The following is a 15,803-nucleotide window of genomic DNA, read 5'->3' on the forward strand; positions in this document are numbered from 1 at the left end:
AAAAAAAAAAAAAAAACCTCAAGGGCTTCTATTGGTCTTACATTTAATTTAGTGCATTTTATTTTATTAGATTTCTGTGGCTTATTGTTACAGGACTTTGTATGAGATTTTGTGGAGACGTCCTGGTTAACTTTAAAGAACTCCTTGGGTTAGTTGACTGAGAATCATTGGCCTTGGTTAGCTGCTAAGACTTGTGGGAGGACCATTTGAAAGCACCTACTTCTCCAAGGTACACCAAGCAAACCTGATTTCTAGAAATGAAGGTGCACAATCTCTATAGTCAGATGTATCTGTTATTTCTCTGCAAAGCTCTCAGCCCTTTGCTTGACAAATGTTTGCTGTTACTTCGTTTCTTCTCTCACTCTGTCTCTCTCAAAGAAGATATAAATCAAACTGGCTGGGTAACCTTGGCCGTATAAAGCTTTTCAACTATTTCCAGTAAGAAAACAGTTGAGAAGTTTCTCTGAAGATAGTCTAAACAATTTCAGATTAAAAGAACTAAAAATACTTTAAAGCTACTCAAACGTTAATCTTAGCACAAGTGTTATTGTTGTGGCTACTCATATCTCATCAAATATTCAAAGAGTAATTTGTCCTGTGGTTATATTTTTCCTTTGTGGTTGGGGGAAGACATTGCATAAGCGTTTTCAAGATGTTAAATGCAAGCTGCTGGCTTTTTTCTAAATTAATTCCAATGCCTGGCGTAGACAGTTGTGTCAACCCAATGGCTCTACTTTTGTCCCCTGATCCTGTAATCATTTATTTTAAAAGTATCTACCTATATAAACTAGCTCACAAAAAGCGCTATCAACTGGGAATCTTTGGTTACCTTTGTAGTAACCAAAAAATTGCTTTGGGCTCACATTTGCCATCTTATCCTCCCTCTCCCAGCCATTCTAACCTCTTTGTAATAGCACTAATATCAAACCAAGAGAAAAAGATTATCAATGGCAGATTCTCCAGATTAACCCAGAGTCCTGTGGTGAGCTGGCCAAAAGGGAAACAAGCCAGTGGATTTTTCTTTAGTCTATATTTCTTTTATGTTCACTGTGAACTTCCTGGAAGCAATGGGCTCTTGAAACATTTTGTATTTTCCTAAGTGAGAAAAATGATGTGTGGCCACTTCCGCAAAAGAAGTGGTAGGTCTTTGGAAGGGGATGGGGTCTTCCCTTTCGTCACTTATTCAGTTTCTCTGAAGAGGGTAGGAGAGGGCATCGCCCAAACTGTCAAGGCCCCCCCCAGAAATTGAAAAACAGAAGTCAACTATTCATCTGCCTCTCCAGGCTAGCACAAGAGCTGGAGAGAGAGAGAGAGAGAGAGAGAAAGAATTGTTCTTTTAAGTATAAACTTGGCGATTGGTATCCTTAAGCTAACAGCAGTGCTTCTCAAGCCTGGATGGGCTTCAGAATTACCTATGGAAACGTCTAAGCCCACCATAGACCTCTTGGACCAGAACTGCATTTTAGAAACCTAGCATGGGAGAGACACAAAAGGTATTTCAGCTCTTGAAAAGATTTGCAATTGAACCATTAAAATCAATTCTAAATATTCTTATGCCTTATATCTGCTTTAATGCTGCATATCATTTTAACATTTAAGTAGATGGTAGGTTGAAGTCATTTTAAAGGAATAAGCTTTTAGAAGTAGACATTAGAATGATTAATTTAAACCTAATGCTATTAATCTTTTGTATATGTGGTCAGAAATGGGGAAAATGCCTTTAAAATTACAAATTAGCAAAAGAAAACAGATATTCTCCTATGCTTTCAAAAGTTCAGGAATGAAATAAAACCCTTTTAAAACCCTTTCAGAAAAATGCATTCTTGTGTTGAGATCAGAGTTTAAGATAGCAAATCATCGAAAGGAAAACTCCTTCCAGTTCATCACACACATTTTAATAAATGACTTAGATGCCAGAAATCACAATGGAAGAGATTTGGCAATCTTAAGTATGACTGTTTTCCTCTAATTCCTTAAATTTCCCAGTGAGGGAAATGCTAAAATGTAAGTTATTATTTATGTACAAAACATATTCAATACAACTTAGAACCGAAGATTACTCTGAATACATCCCAAATACATAGCATCATTCCTACCTTTATGGAACAAGATCCCAAATCTAAATAGGAAAATGCATTTTAAAATGTTATATTGATTTCAACTTTACATATTTAAAAAAACCTGAAAGAAATCCCACAAAATGTTAATATTATATCTAGATTGTGCAACTATGGATTTGCACAATCTAAAACATTTTCTTCTTTATATTTTTCTGCTTTTTCAAATTTTCTATAATAAGCATTTATGACTTTGGGATTTGAAAACAAAATTTTTTCCCCCTATATAACAATGTCCTCAATCAGACCAGTTGTCCACCTTGCTCAAAGTTTTATTTGATTATTGTTACCAAATAAAATTTTTGGAAAAGTATAAGGGTTGTTTTCCAAGACTATTTAGAAGATTAGGGAAGTAAATATTTTCATTTTTCATGCAAATATTAGGTGTCAAATGGATATATGTCATGTATAAGTAACTTATGAAGCATAAAATAAACACTAGTGAACCCCACTCAATTTAAGAATTAAAGCATTACCAAGACTATGGGAGCTATCTGTTTTTCGCCCCGAATCCCATTCCCTTGCTGACCTGCCCCCAGAAAAAAAAAACAATTCTGAATTTTGCATTAATCATTCCTTTGCTTTTCATTTTATTTCAATTTTTTAGAGGCAGGGTCTTGCTGTCACCCTCAGGTTGGAGTGCAGTGATGCCATCATAGCTCACTGTAACTGGGCTTAAGTGATCTTCAGGCCTCAGTCTCCTGAGTAGCTGGGATTGCAGGCATGAGCCACTGCATCCAGTCACTGCCTTTTAAATTAGTTCTATCACATATGTATGGATCCCTAAAAGAACATTTTTTTTTAGTTTTGCTCTTGAGTCGTATAAAAATGGTGTCATACCATATATAATTTTTCTGTAAGTTGCTTTTTTCACTCAACAGTGTTTCCAAAACAAATCCACATTCTGCATATAGAGAAGTTCATTCATATTCAATGCTGTTTTAATTTTGTGAATATACAATTTATGTCATAGATGTCTTTTCCTACTGGTGGATATCTAGGTTGTTTTCAGATTTTTTTCTATTTGAACATTGCCTCTCTGAACATTCTTGTATATGCCTTCTGCAGCCTCTCTATGAGGATTTCTCTAGGGTATACAGTAGGGGTAGAACTCCTGGTTTACAGAGTGTGTGCTGTTTAGCTTTACAATATAATGTCAACTTGTATTTGAAAGTTGTTGAACAAAACTACCCCCCTCACCACCAGTGTGTGAAATTTCCTTTGCTCCAAATCCTCATCAACACTTGTACGGTCAAACTTAGTTTTTGCCAAAGTTATTGAGTGTTCTTTTTATCCATGAATAGTATCTAAGCCTTCTTGAAGCTATTTATGTTTTCAGCCTGCATGACATCTTGGGGCTAAAAGTTTCCACATGTTTACTGCTTACTGTGTAAAAATATTTCCTGTTGCAGCCCAAAAGGGGAGTTGAGGTATTTTGTGAGAGTTATGGCCTCTGTTTCCAGGCTAGCCCAGTTATTTCCATTGGTCGCCAAGAACAAAACAAATAAAATGTATAGAAAACTAATTACTAGACCCTTTGTCTGTATCATGCTAAAAATGTTCCCATTTTCCCTTCTACAGAACTCCTGGGAGTCAGGATTTGATTTTGCGCTTTAAAATGTGTTAGCCATATTAATTATTAGTCCCTCCCACAAAAGTAAATATCAAAGTCTCCAGATGAAAACCACAGAGATAGATTGAAAATGACCAATTACAGAAGAAGAAAAAAGGGAGAGATGGCAAGTGTAAAAGAAAAATGAAAATAAAGTGTAAAAGAAAGATGGACAGAAAACTGTTAGGCTGTGGGTTTAAAATAGGATATACATGTAAACTCAAATGATGAGCTTAAATGTTTAAACAGCTAAGTGCCAGTTCAAAAGCAGTTTGATATTAGTTATTTTCATTTCTCTCACAATTCTCTCTTAGAAATCAGAATGGAATTAGTTCTATTTTGAGTTTTTTTTTTAAGAGTTAAATTGTCTACAGCATCAGAGGAAGACTCAGAATTCTACCTTTTATTCTGGCTATAGCAGTAAAGGCTCTTGATTTAATGAGCATCAAGACTGATTCATTCGTCCAAATGTCTGTCTGTCTGTCTTTCTTTCTCTCTCTTTCTTTCTTTCTCTCTCTCTCTCTCTTTCTTTCTTTTTTTTTTTTTTTTTTTTGACGGAGTCTCACTCAGTTGCCCAGGCTGGAGTGCGGTGGTGTGATCTTGGCTCACTGCAGCCTCCGTCTCCTGGATTCAAACGATTCTCCTACTTCAGCCTCCTGAGTAGCTGGGATTACAGATGCACACCACCACACCCTTCCTTATTTTTGTATTTTTAGTAGAGACGGGGTTTTGCCATGTTGGCCAGGCTGGTCTGGAACTCCTAACCTCAAGTGACCTGCCCGCTTCCGTCTCCCAAAGCGCTGGGATTACAGGCATGAGCCACTGTGCCCAGCCCTTAGATATATTTTTCTTATGCTCTATTGATGTCAGAGGTTCTAAGATATCACCAAATCACCTATTTGAATCTTTAAGCTCTAACTTAATCATCGTGTGTCCCTTTAGTGAAGAGTTGGGGCTGGAGGCAGCCCGTCTTTTCTTTCCCACTGTGGGATATAGGCCATTGTCAACCTTCTCCTGCTTCATTACTTGGCTACTGGGGCGACATTCTTTGAGACTTTCATGTATCTCCTTAAAAAGCCCTAACATCTACTTGATATTAGGCAATAAAAGAATAAAAAATGGAATCTCTCCTTTCAAGTTTTGTTCTGATTCCATTTTTCACAAGAGTAAATTGAAATACAGACGATCTGGGCAGGTTGTTCCTTTGTTCTGCAAAGTCTGAGCTCTTAACTTTTGACCACATGTAACAATTACAGGTACATGCCGAACCACTTGCTAATTCAGGACAAGCAAGCCTGCTGTTCTCCTAGAACACCCTGCACTTGACTTGATGAGGCAGGAAGACCGAGATGGCAACTATACTTGAATCCATGCCATTCCCACTGGTCACCAGTGACCACACCCTCCTGGGTACCTCTTATTCCTGCAATTTTTGTCAGATTAAGGTGTCATCAGGTTTGGTTTTTGATGTTTCAGCCCTGCTACGGGATGGTATATATCTCAGTAATTAATCCATCTCTTAAAAACGCTAAGTGCTGTCTTTTGAAAATTTTCAGTTCTGCATATACGATGTGTGCTTTTTTTTTTTTTTTTTTTTGAGATGGAGTCTGGCACTGTCTCACGGGCTGGTGTGCAGTGGCACAATCTCGGTTCGCTGCAACGTCCGCTTCCCGGGTTCAAGCGATTCTCCTTCCTGATTAGCTAGGATTACAGGCACCCGCCACCACACCTGGCTAAATTTTTGTATTTTGAGTAGAGATGGAGTTTTACCATGTTGAAACTCGTGATCCGCCCGCTTCGGCCTCCCAAAGTGCTAGGATTATAGGTGTGAGCCACCGCGCCCGGCCTGATGTGTGCCTTTATAGGTACTCTGTGTAGTTGCTAAACCAGTTTGCTATTTCCCAGGTCCTCCTTTCTAGGTTGGCTTTCCTCTTGCCTTAGGAACCACTCTGTTTTAGAAACACGGCAGAATTAAGAACAAAATGAAATTGGAATTAATGTAGAAAAAAGGTCAAATAATCAGAAGTCTTCTGTACCAATTACCTGAAATGTCACTTTGCTGAACCTCCATTTCATTTATGTAAACAGGGAATATAATAATGTCTGCCTTTGCCTAGTTCACAGCTTTATGGTAAAGTTCGTATGATATTATTATAGGGAACATGTCTCTCAACTGTAAAGTGCTTGCTTGGAAGATATTTTTTTTTTTTTTTTGAGATGGAGTCTCACTCTATCACCCAGGTTGGAGTGCAGTGGTGTGATCTCAGCTCACCACAACTTCCACCTCCCGGGTTCAAGCGATTCTCCTGCCTCAACCTCCCTAGTAGCTGGGATTACAGATGTGTGCTACCATGCCCAGCTAATTTTTTATTATGATTATGATTTTTTTTTTTTTTTTTTTAGTAGAGACGGTGTTTTGCCATGTTGGGCAGGCTGGTCTCAAACTCCTAGCCTCAAGTGATCCACCCACCTCAGTCTCCCAAAGTGCTGTCATTACAGGCGTGAGCCACCATGCCCAGCCTGCTATTACTATTCTTTAAATAGCTATGAGCTAGACTTTCAGTAAAGTATCCCCTGGAAGGCAAACCAGTAAGAAGAGCTTATAAATTTCATTTCTTCTAGGTTACAATCTCTTATCTTTCTGGAATGGTAAAGCACAATGGTTGAAATTAGACCCCTTTAAAAAAAAAAAAAAAAAAAAAAGCACATCCAATGCTGTATATGTTGCCTTATCGTAACATGTATCCCTGCATGGAACTTCTCAAGAATGGCATGGCAGGGAGAAGTGTGATATCATAGGCATGTTTTCTCATTATATACTTGTACATTGTGCATCGGGTTATACTTAGTTGTTAGCATTTTCACTAAAATAATAATTTCTCTGCTCCTTCCTCACCACCACTCCCCAGTTCCCCCTCTCCTTTCATCTATTAATGAGGAAGCATAAGGGACAGAAGATGAATAATGAGGAAATTGATAACAAGGAGGAACAAATATTTTATGAATTGGTGAGTCAATTTTTTGAGATTGTCATGGCCTATAAGGGTAATGACCAAATGGAAATTCTTTGTTTTGTTTTGTTGGAGACAGGGTCTTGCTCTGTCACCCAGGTTGGAGTGCAATGGCCCAATCATGGCTCACTGCAGCCTCAACTGCAGGGCTCAAGCAATCTTCCCACCTCAGCCTCCTGAGTAGGCGGGACTACATGTGAGCACCCAGACGTCCAGCTGGTTTTCTTTATTTTTAGTAGAGATGGGATCTCACTATGTTACTCAGACTGGTCTCAAACTCCTGAGCTCAGCACAGTCCTCATGCCTTGGCCTCCCAAAGTGCTGGGATTATAGGCATGAACCACCATGCCTGGCTGAAATTGTTTTGAAATAATTTGTTCATGAGCCTGTCTTCCCCACTAAATTATATGCACTTCTATGGGGGATATGTCATTTCTTATACATTTAAATCTCCCCAGTAGTCATTAGGAGAGTCTGGGACTTAATATGTGCCCACTGGATGGCTGTTGAACAGAACCTAGCCAATGGCATTTGACATGACTTGATTTAGGACATAACTTCAGAAAAAACTGCTCTGTGTTCAACAAGGTCTAGGCAAAATGTAAAATTGGAGAAAATACACTCTAGTCTTTTGATATCATCCTCAGTGCCCCCAAACAACATAGATTTGATTCCTATTGCTGAATCACCTACCAAAACCTTACCTCTGTTATTATAACAATAGTGACAACATATTTATGGAATAATTACTATGTCGCAGGTCCTGTCTAAGTGCCTTAGATGCATTCATTCACTTTATCATCAGAGGAGCAGCAACACTATGTGTTCTTATTTTCATTTTATATATGTAGAAACTTATATAGATGGAAACTTATATACCCTTCCGAAGAAGATGGATATAACTTTCTCCAAATCACAAATCTAGTATGTGACAGAGAAGAGACCCAACTCAGAAAATCTAACTTCTGCATCCATGTCCTTAATCACTACACCATCTTTCCTCTTTGCCACTGAACAGTTCTGCAGACAGCAGATCCTTGATGGGAAGTTGTGGTAAAAGGGGAAGTAGAGCCAGGTGGGCTCGAGGAACAGAAGGAAGGCCGTGCCTTGTGTCTGCCCTGGCTCCCTGTGGGTGCGGCCAGTCTGAGTACTTCCCTCCCTACGGCATGTTGGTGACCAGACATGGCTCTGCCCTAGCTCAATGGATTAGCCAGTGATTTCAGTTAAAACCACCGGCACCACCAGCCAGGCTGGCTTTCCACACGCTCTTCTTCAATTGATGCAGACATCATTGAAAGATGGCATTATGTGAATAATACAAAATACAAACAAGAAACATTACAGCATCTGATAGAATAGAACGGCTGGCTTCAACCAGACCAGCTGGAGCTCAGTGATGATTGCTGCCACTTTATCCCTAGAGGTACAGAGTTTTGTTTAATTAAGGATCCTCCTGAAACTGTTGTTGAAACAAGTCTCTCAGTAGTCCAGACTTTCTGTAGCCACCTACTGAAAACAGGAAGATATTATGAAAAGCCATTGGAGGAAAGGGTGTCTGTGAATGACTTCCAGCAGTGAATGAATCATTAGTCAACTCTGGACATAAAACTCTGCATATGCACTGAGTTCTTTTCATTGATAGCCCAATTCGTGTTCTAATCTTGTATGTGGAAACTTGGGGAAATAGTGAAAGATGCTCATAAAACCCTAGGCTTCTTCTTTGAATGTGCTATGAAATAAGTGGAGTATTTAGTCTACTTTCATAGAAATAAACGGGCAAACAAAAGAAAGCAATTCCATTTCCATCATCTCCTTATAGGCGATCTCCATTTTGTAAACAGGTTGCTTTTCTAAAGATCTAATCTAGCTCTATGATGATTGTTATGAATTCAGGAAAAGTTTTCTCGAGAAAGAGTATTCCAAATGTGTAGGTAAGATCCCAGGCTAACCCACTAGAGGTTATACAGGTACTAAAATGCTACACATCTGTAATGGAAAAAAGTATAAAATAATCCTATTGAAATATCCTGGTGCAATTTAATAAGAAGTTATTTAAAAGAAAATACTTAAGAAAATTCAATTTTAATTAAAATCTTTTTTAGGGAAATGAGGTTTTGGTACAGATATTGATGAGAGTTTCAAGGAACTATTGAGGACTGTACAGATTTATAGCACAGCTTCGATGTGTCCAGGTATCCAGAATTGTCGCTGACACATGGGTAGGTACTCAGTGAATATCTATTAAATGCATGTTGATTGAATTTCATCTTCCCATCAAGAAGTATGACTTTCCTTTATCTTGATATAAAAGCATAAGGTTCTCTTTAGAAAACACTGATATTTTCTCCCCATATCAAAAATCTATTTGCCTCATTTATTGGAGGCAAATAGATTATTAGGACATTAGACATTTTCAAAGAGATTTGATAATTCAATTTGTTTGACAAATCAGACCCCTTCTCTATTATCTGGTTTGAAAAGCCCTGAGTGCTTGGCTGTGCCCCATAGAAATCTCTAGGACAAACCATTTTTGCTTCTCTGTTTATATTTGATCACAGGACTGACTCTGTTGGAGATGTAATGGATATTCACACTTACTAAGCATTAGCACAACCATATTGACAATAACCAAAGCAGGCAGAGGCCCAAGCATAACTCAGTCTACCAGACAGATTCCTATCCTACATATTCAAGTTGCAATAAAAATGAAAGATCAGGAAATTTGAAGCTAAACTGTTTCCTCTTACCTTTAACCACAGAGTTGCAACACTATGCATTTTTAAGAGGGAAAAACAGCCTCCTGTCCATTACTGTGGTTAAATATATGTTGTTCTGTCCTCCAGCATCCTAACATACCAGCATTTTGCTAATTCCTAACAGCAGTATGATACCTAGGTACAAGAGTAGCATTTTTGCTATTCTATACCTAAGTGAGAAATTTAACATTTTATGTATAATAAGAGGACCAGATATCCAGGTTTGCCTGGGACACTTCTGATGTATGCCTGTTGTACTGGTGTAATTATTATTTCGAGATGGAGTCTCACTCTGTCACCCAGGCTGGAGTGCAGTGGTGTGATCTCAGCTCACTGCAACCTCCGCCTCCTGGGTTCAAGCAATTCTTGTGCCTCAGCCTCCTGAGTAACTGGGACTGAAGGCGCCTACCACCATGCCAGGCTGACTTTTGTATTTTTAGTAGAGACGGGGTTTTGCCATGTTGACCAGACTGGTCTCGAACTCCTGACCTCAGGTGATCCACCTGCCTCGGCCTCCCAAAGTGCTGGGATTAACAGGAGCGAGGCACAGCACCCGGCCAAACTGATTATATTTATATACTTGTGTCATAGATGAAATAAAGAAAGCGAACAAAGGAGAATGGAAATATCAATATGAGAAATAGGTTGTTTGAGATATGATTCATGCTGTTAACCGTGAACAATAAAGAAAAAGCAGGAGTTACTTTGCATTTTCTTCTCCTCCTCATCCTTCTACCCAAGGCACCAGAAAGAAGGAGACAGAAAGATTTTGGCCTCTCATTTCCCTACCCAACCGCCAAGTGGTGCTGTCAGGCAGGAACAGTTTAGTTGCTGGCCAGAGCTCTTGGCATGTAGGAAGATAGAGAAGCAGAACTAAAGTGCCTGTTCTTTTTTTAGGTTTTTTAGAGATGGGACCTTGCTGTGTTGCCCAGGCTGGTCTTGAACTCCTGGCCTTAAGCAATCCTCCCAAGTCATTGAAATTGCAGGTCTAAGCCGTTATGCCTGGCTCTGAAAGGAGATACTTTTGAGTATATAGCATTAGTTGCAGAGGGGATGTTTACGTATCTGTAATGGATAAAATATATGTAGGAAATATGCTTTAAATCCTCACGAATGAAAATATTTAACTGGTATGGAGACATAGGAAGGGCACTGGGTATGGAGTCAGGGCTGGATTTCAGTTCTAATGCCTCCACTTCATACTCGCATATCCTTGGCTGCATTATTTAACTTATTTAAAACCTAGTTCTCTTCTCTGTAAAATGTGACTAAGAATGTCCTTCCTTGCCTCTTTACTCCAGCTGTGATCCAGTGAGATTATGCTCATGAAACAACCTTGAACTTTTCTAGTGTAAAATGGCATGTGCATTTCCAGAAGTGTTATACTTATTTCTTAATCTAGAAAAGTGAAGGTGTGGGCCAGATGACTTCTGAGGAAGTTTCTCTTCTCAAATTCTGACAGTCAGAGTGGCCTAGGTTTTAAGTGATAGGGTTCTTCCTCATCAACAGTTTGCTGATGTTGCTGACTCAAGAAAGAAGAGGACGGAGCCCTATTCTAGGCTCTGCTCCTGATTTGCTGAACGACTTTGTGCCTAGTTTCTACTTCAAGGGACAACGGAGGAGCCCATGAAACATTCAGAACGAAGGTGCTTTTTAGTATTCAACCTGGCTGTTAAGTTAATGTGATCATATAATTTGTCACCTAACCTAGAACAGTGAAGAATAAAAAGAGTGCTATTAATAATTAGACCAGGGGAGGCTGAGACGCGTGGATCACCTGAGGTCAGGAGTTCGAGACCAGCCTGGCCAACATGGCAAAACCCCATCTCTACTAAAAATACAAAAATTAGCCAGACGAGGTAGCAGGGGCCTGTAGTCCCAGCTACTCAAGAGACTGAGGCAGGAGAATTGCTTGAGCCCGGGAGGCAGACGTTGCAGTGAGTCGAGATCACACCACTACACTCCAACCCGGCAATAGAGAGAGACTCTGTTTCTAAATAATAATAATAATAATAACACCAGTACAACACGCATACATCAGAAGTGTCCCAGGCAAACCTGGATATCTGGTGCCCTTATCATACATAAAATGTTAAATTTCTCACTTAGGTATAGAATAGCAAAAATGCTACTCTTGTACCTAGGTACCCTAACTTCTGTTAGGGATTAGCAAGATGCGGGTATGTTAGGATGCTGGAGGACAGAACAACATATATTTAACCACAGTGATGAACAGGAGGCTGTTTTTCCCTCTTAAAAATGCATAGTGTTGCAACTCTGTGGTTAAAGGTAAGAGGAAACAGTTTAGCTTCAAATTTCCTGATCTTTCATTTTTATTGCAACTTGAATATGTAGGATAGGAATCTGTCTGGTAGACTGAGTTATGCTTGGGCCTCTGCCTGCTTTGGTTATTGTCAATATGGTTGTGCTAATGCTTAGTAAGTGTGAATATCCATTACATCTCCAACAGAGTCAGTCCTGTGATCAAATACAAACAGAGAAGCAAAAATGGTTTGTCCTAGAGATTTCTATGGGGCACAGCCAAGCACTCAGGGCTTTTCAAACCAGATAATAGAGAAGGGGTCTGATTTGTCAAACAAATTGAATTATCAAATCTCTTTGAAAATGTCTAATGTCCTAATAATCTATTTGCCTCCAATAAATGAGGCAAATAGATTTCTGATATGGGGGAAATGTCTCAATATTTTCTAAAAAGAACCTTTAAACCAGAAGAGAAATGTGTACTACTAAGCTTGGAAGCAAATAACAAAAGGATCAACTTTCTAAATAGTTTGTAGAGAGGAAAAATGGCTCAAATAAGTTTAAATGACAGCTATATTCCTTTTGTGTTTTGGAGTATGTTATTAATTTTTGATTGCCCATTTAACTTCTTATGTTTTGTTTATAATTAGATTAATTAGGTCAATATGCCGCAGGATAGAGAGATATATTTGTTGCATGGAGGACGAAGGTGCTCAAAAACTTAAATGATGATATAAATCTGTTTGGTAGTTTAAAAAAATCTAATACAGGCCAGGCGTGGTGGGTCATGCCTGTAATCCCATTACTTTGGGAGGCTGAGGTGAGCAGATTACTTGAGATCAGGAGTTTGAGACCAGCTTGACCAACATGGTGAAACTCCATCTCTACTAAAAATACAAAAATCAGCCAGGCATGGTGGTGGGCGCCTGTAATCTCAGCTACTCGGGAAGTTGAGGCAGGAGAATCACTTGAACCTGGGAGGCAGAGGTTACAGTGAGCCGAGATCATGCCATTGCACCCCAGCCTGGGTGAAAAAAAAAAAAATCTAATACACATAAGCTACACATACAATGGAGAATCAAGTAGATAAAATTGTCATGTTGCTCTGTAGACATCCAATCACTTTAAAACATTAAAATGTTCTTTCTAAAAATGTTCTCATTCCCAGTGCCTGACTCTGAAAAGAGTTTTTCATTTGTAATTCTGGGGATGTGACATCATGATTGGTTTTTTTGAAAATATATGCTGGGTTATACAGTATTTTTGCCTGAGCTCAAATTACATAGTAAGATACATTAGAGACCTTGTGGTGTTGCACATGCGCCATGAGTATATTTTCAGGCTGCCCAATCACATGGCTTTCCTTAGGCCATTAGACCGTCTACTGCAAGCAGACAGAACTTCCTCAGGTTAGTTGAGTATTTTGAAAAGTCCAGAAAAGAGTCTTTGACAGAATGGAATTATCTCTTTGCATAAATATATTTTAATAGATTATTATTTTTATGGTCCAACTACCATTCTTATTTTATGATTATAATTAGGTCATGGATAAAATGACCCACAGCTGGTGCCTTGCAGAGCTCCTAATTATGCCAAAGTCCAACCACCCATGTTGCTTGTTGCCATGCTACTCAGTGATATGGACCAGATATTTTCCCCAACTGAGTGGTTTTTATGAGCAGGTGTTCAGCTAATAGGACAAACAGAGGGTGTGCAGCTTTAGCCAGCTCATTAACATCACGAAATAATTGAAAAGGACAGATATACCAGAATGTCCAGCTCAGAGGATAGCTTTGAACCCACAATAGGTCACTTTTCTGAGCATCAGCCATGATACTGCAGAAAGAGATTGAGTGAAGCTTCAGAAGACCCGGAGTCTCCTTCCAGCTCTATCACATAGTCTCCAGGTAACTCTGGACAACTCTCTTAGTTGCTTTAGACCTCCATTTCATCATCTACTACTGAAGCTATTAACCTGCCCCACCTGTCACACAGTGTTATAGGATTCAATGAGATGGATTACGTTTATGAATGGCACTATAAATTATCAACGCTACATAAATACAAGGTACCATTATTAAGGTCTAATCCAGCTTTCCCAGTGACTCACGATATAATTGGGCAACTAAATGACATCAGGTTTTGCAATCATTAAAATGGCAAAACGTTTTAGAAACTTCACTCAACCTCATGACTAATAAGATTTCTTAGAACATGTCATTTGCTTTTTCTGGGTAATCAATAACCAATATCCAGAAATAAAATGCTTCTAGAATTGATAAAGCAAAGTTTAAGAAAATGACATTTGACTGGGCACAGTGGCTCATGCCTGTAATCCCAGCACTTTGGGAGGTTGAGGTGGGAGGATCACTTGAGGCCAGGAGTTTGAGACCAGCCTGGGCAACATGGAGAAACCCCATCTCTACTAAAAACACAAAACTTAGCCAGCCATGGTGGCACACACCTGCAATCCCAGCTGCTCTGGATGCTGAGGGATGAGAATTGCTTGAACCCGAGAAGTGGAGGTTGCAGCCGAGATGGTGCCACTGCACTCCAGCCTAAGTGACAGAGCAAAACTTTGTCTAAAAAAAAAAAAAAGAAAGAAAGAAAAGAAGATGACATTGAATGCAATCCCCCACTGCTAAATTTGATTGGCTAAAAAAAATTATTATTATTATTATTATTATTTGAGATGGAGTCTTGCTCTGTCACCCAGGCTGCAGTTTAGTGGCACTGATCTTGGCTCACTGCAACCTCTGCCTCCCCTCCCAGGTTCAAGTGATTCTACTGCCTCAGCCTCCCGAGTAGCTGGGACAACAGGCGCCCACCACCACACCTTTTTGTATTTTTAGTAGAGACAAGTTTTCGCCATATTGGCCAGGCTGGTCTCGAACTCCTGAGCTCAGGTGGTCTGCCTGCCTCAGCCTCCCAAAGTGCTGGGATTACAGGTGTGAGCCACCGCACCCAGCCTGACTAGCTAAAAAAAATTTTTTTAATAAAAAAAAGGAAAATTATATTGAGAAGGGGAGATCACTGAAGACTGTGCTCTCTTAGTTCTAGAAAATTATGTGTCACTCAATCTCTTATTAAAGTACAAGGGAACCTGGAGAAGCTTCTAAATGTTTGAAATACTAACTTGTTACATTATGTTTCCATTTCTCACGGACAGTTCAATATTCCATGCTGTGTAAAGAAAGCATAAGCCTTCTAGCCCACTCCTTTCCCTTCCTGTTTCCCACGAACCAGATCTAAAGGGTGGTAGAACATATGTATAAGAATATTCATTACAGCATCATTTCAGAGAATTGGAGGCAAGAAAGATGTCCATTACTGGAGGAGTCAAAAGTAAAAGATACATATAATTAACAGACTATTGATAATAATGCATTGGAAATATCATCAACAACACAGATACCTCTTAAAATTTTAGTGTTCAGTGAAAAGAAAGAGAGAAAAGAGGGACAGTGGGAGAGCAGGAGAAATGGAATGAGATATAAAACCTAAGAGGGGGTTTATATCTTAGGTTTTATAAACCTATAAAATACACACAAGACAATTTGTGTATGCCATGAATGAAGGACTATGTTAACTCATTACAGGCCTAAAGACAAACCAAAAAAAGGGGCTTTAAAAATTAAAAGATTGGTGGACTGCCTCATCTTTCCGAGTTTGCCTGTATAATTAATTCTTTCCACTATGTTTTTTGTATAATGAGGGAATACCTCATGGCTTACTTAATGTCCTTTGTACTGCAGCCCCACCAACCCTTGGTCTTGGATTTTTTCCTCAAAAGCCAAGGTGAAGAGCTGGGTATTGACCTCCACGACCTCCTTCCATGCTTTTCAACACCATCATTCAGTGGCTTTATAGCCTTCTCTTGTCCAAGCTAAATAACATCAGGCCTTTTTGTGTTCCTTATACATCTGATCTCTCTCTCTCTCTCTCTCTCTCTCTGTGTGTGTGTGTGTGTGTGTGTGTGTGTGTAGTCTTGCTCTGTCACCCAGGCTGGTGTGCAGTGCTGTGATCTTGGCTCCCTGCAGCCTTC

General features: G+C 39.3%; 1 protein-coding gene across 4 annotated transcripts in view; it reads right to left on the minus strand.

Annotated features, from left to right (window-relative positions):
• Positions 1–15,803, minus strand: part of HOPX (HOP homeobox) — a 41,798-nt gene that overhangs the window by 10,661 nt on the left and 15,334 nt on the right. The window lies entirely within an intron of this gene.

This window comes from Mandrillus leucophaeus, unplaced genomic scaffold (genome assembly GCF_000951045.1).
Source record: "Mandrillus leucophaeus isolate KB7577 unplaced genomic scaffold, Mleu.le_1.0 Scaffold570, whole genome shotgun sequence".
NCBI classification, from domain to species: domain Eukaryota; kingdom Metazoa; phylum Chordata; class Mammalia; order Primates; family Cercopithecidae; genus Mandrillus; species Mandrillus leucophaeus.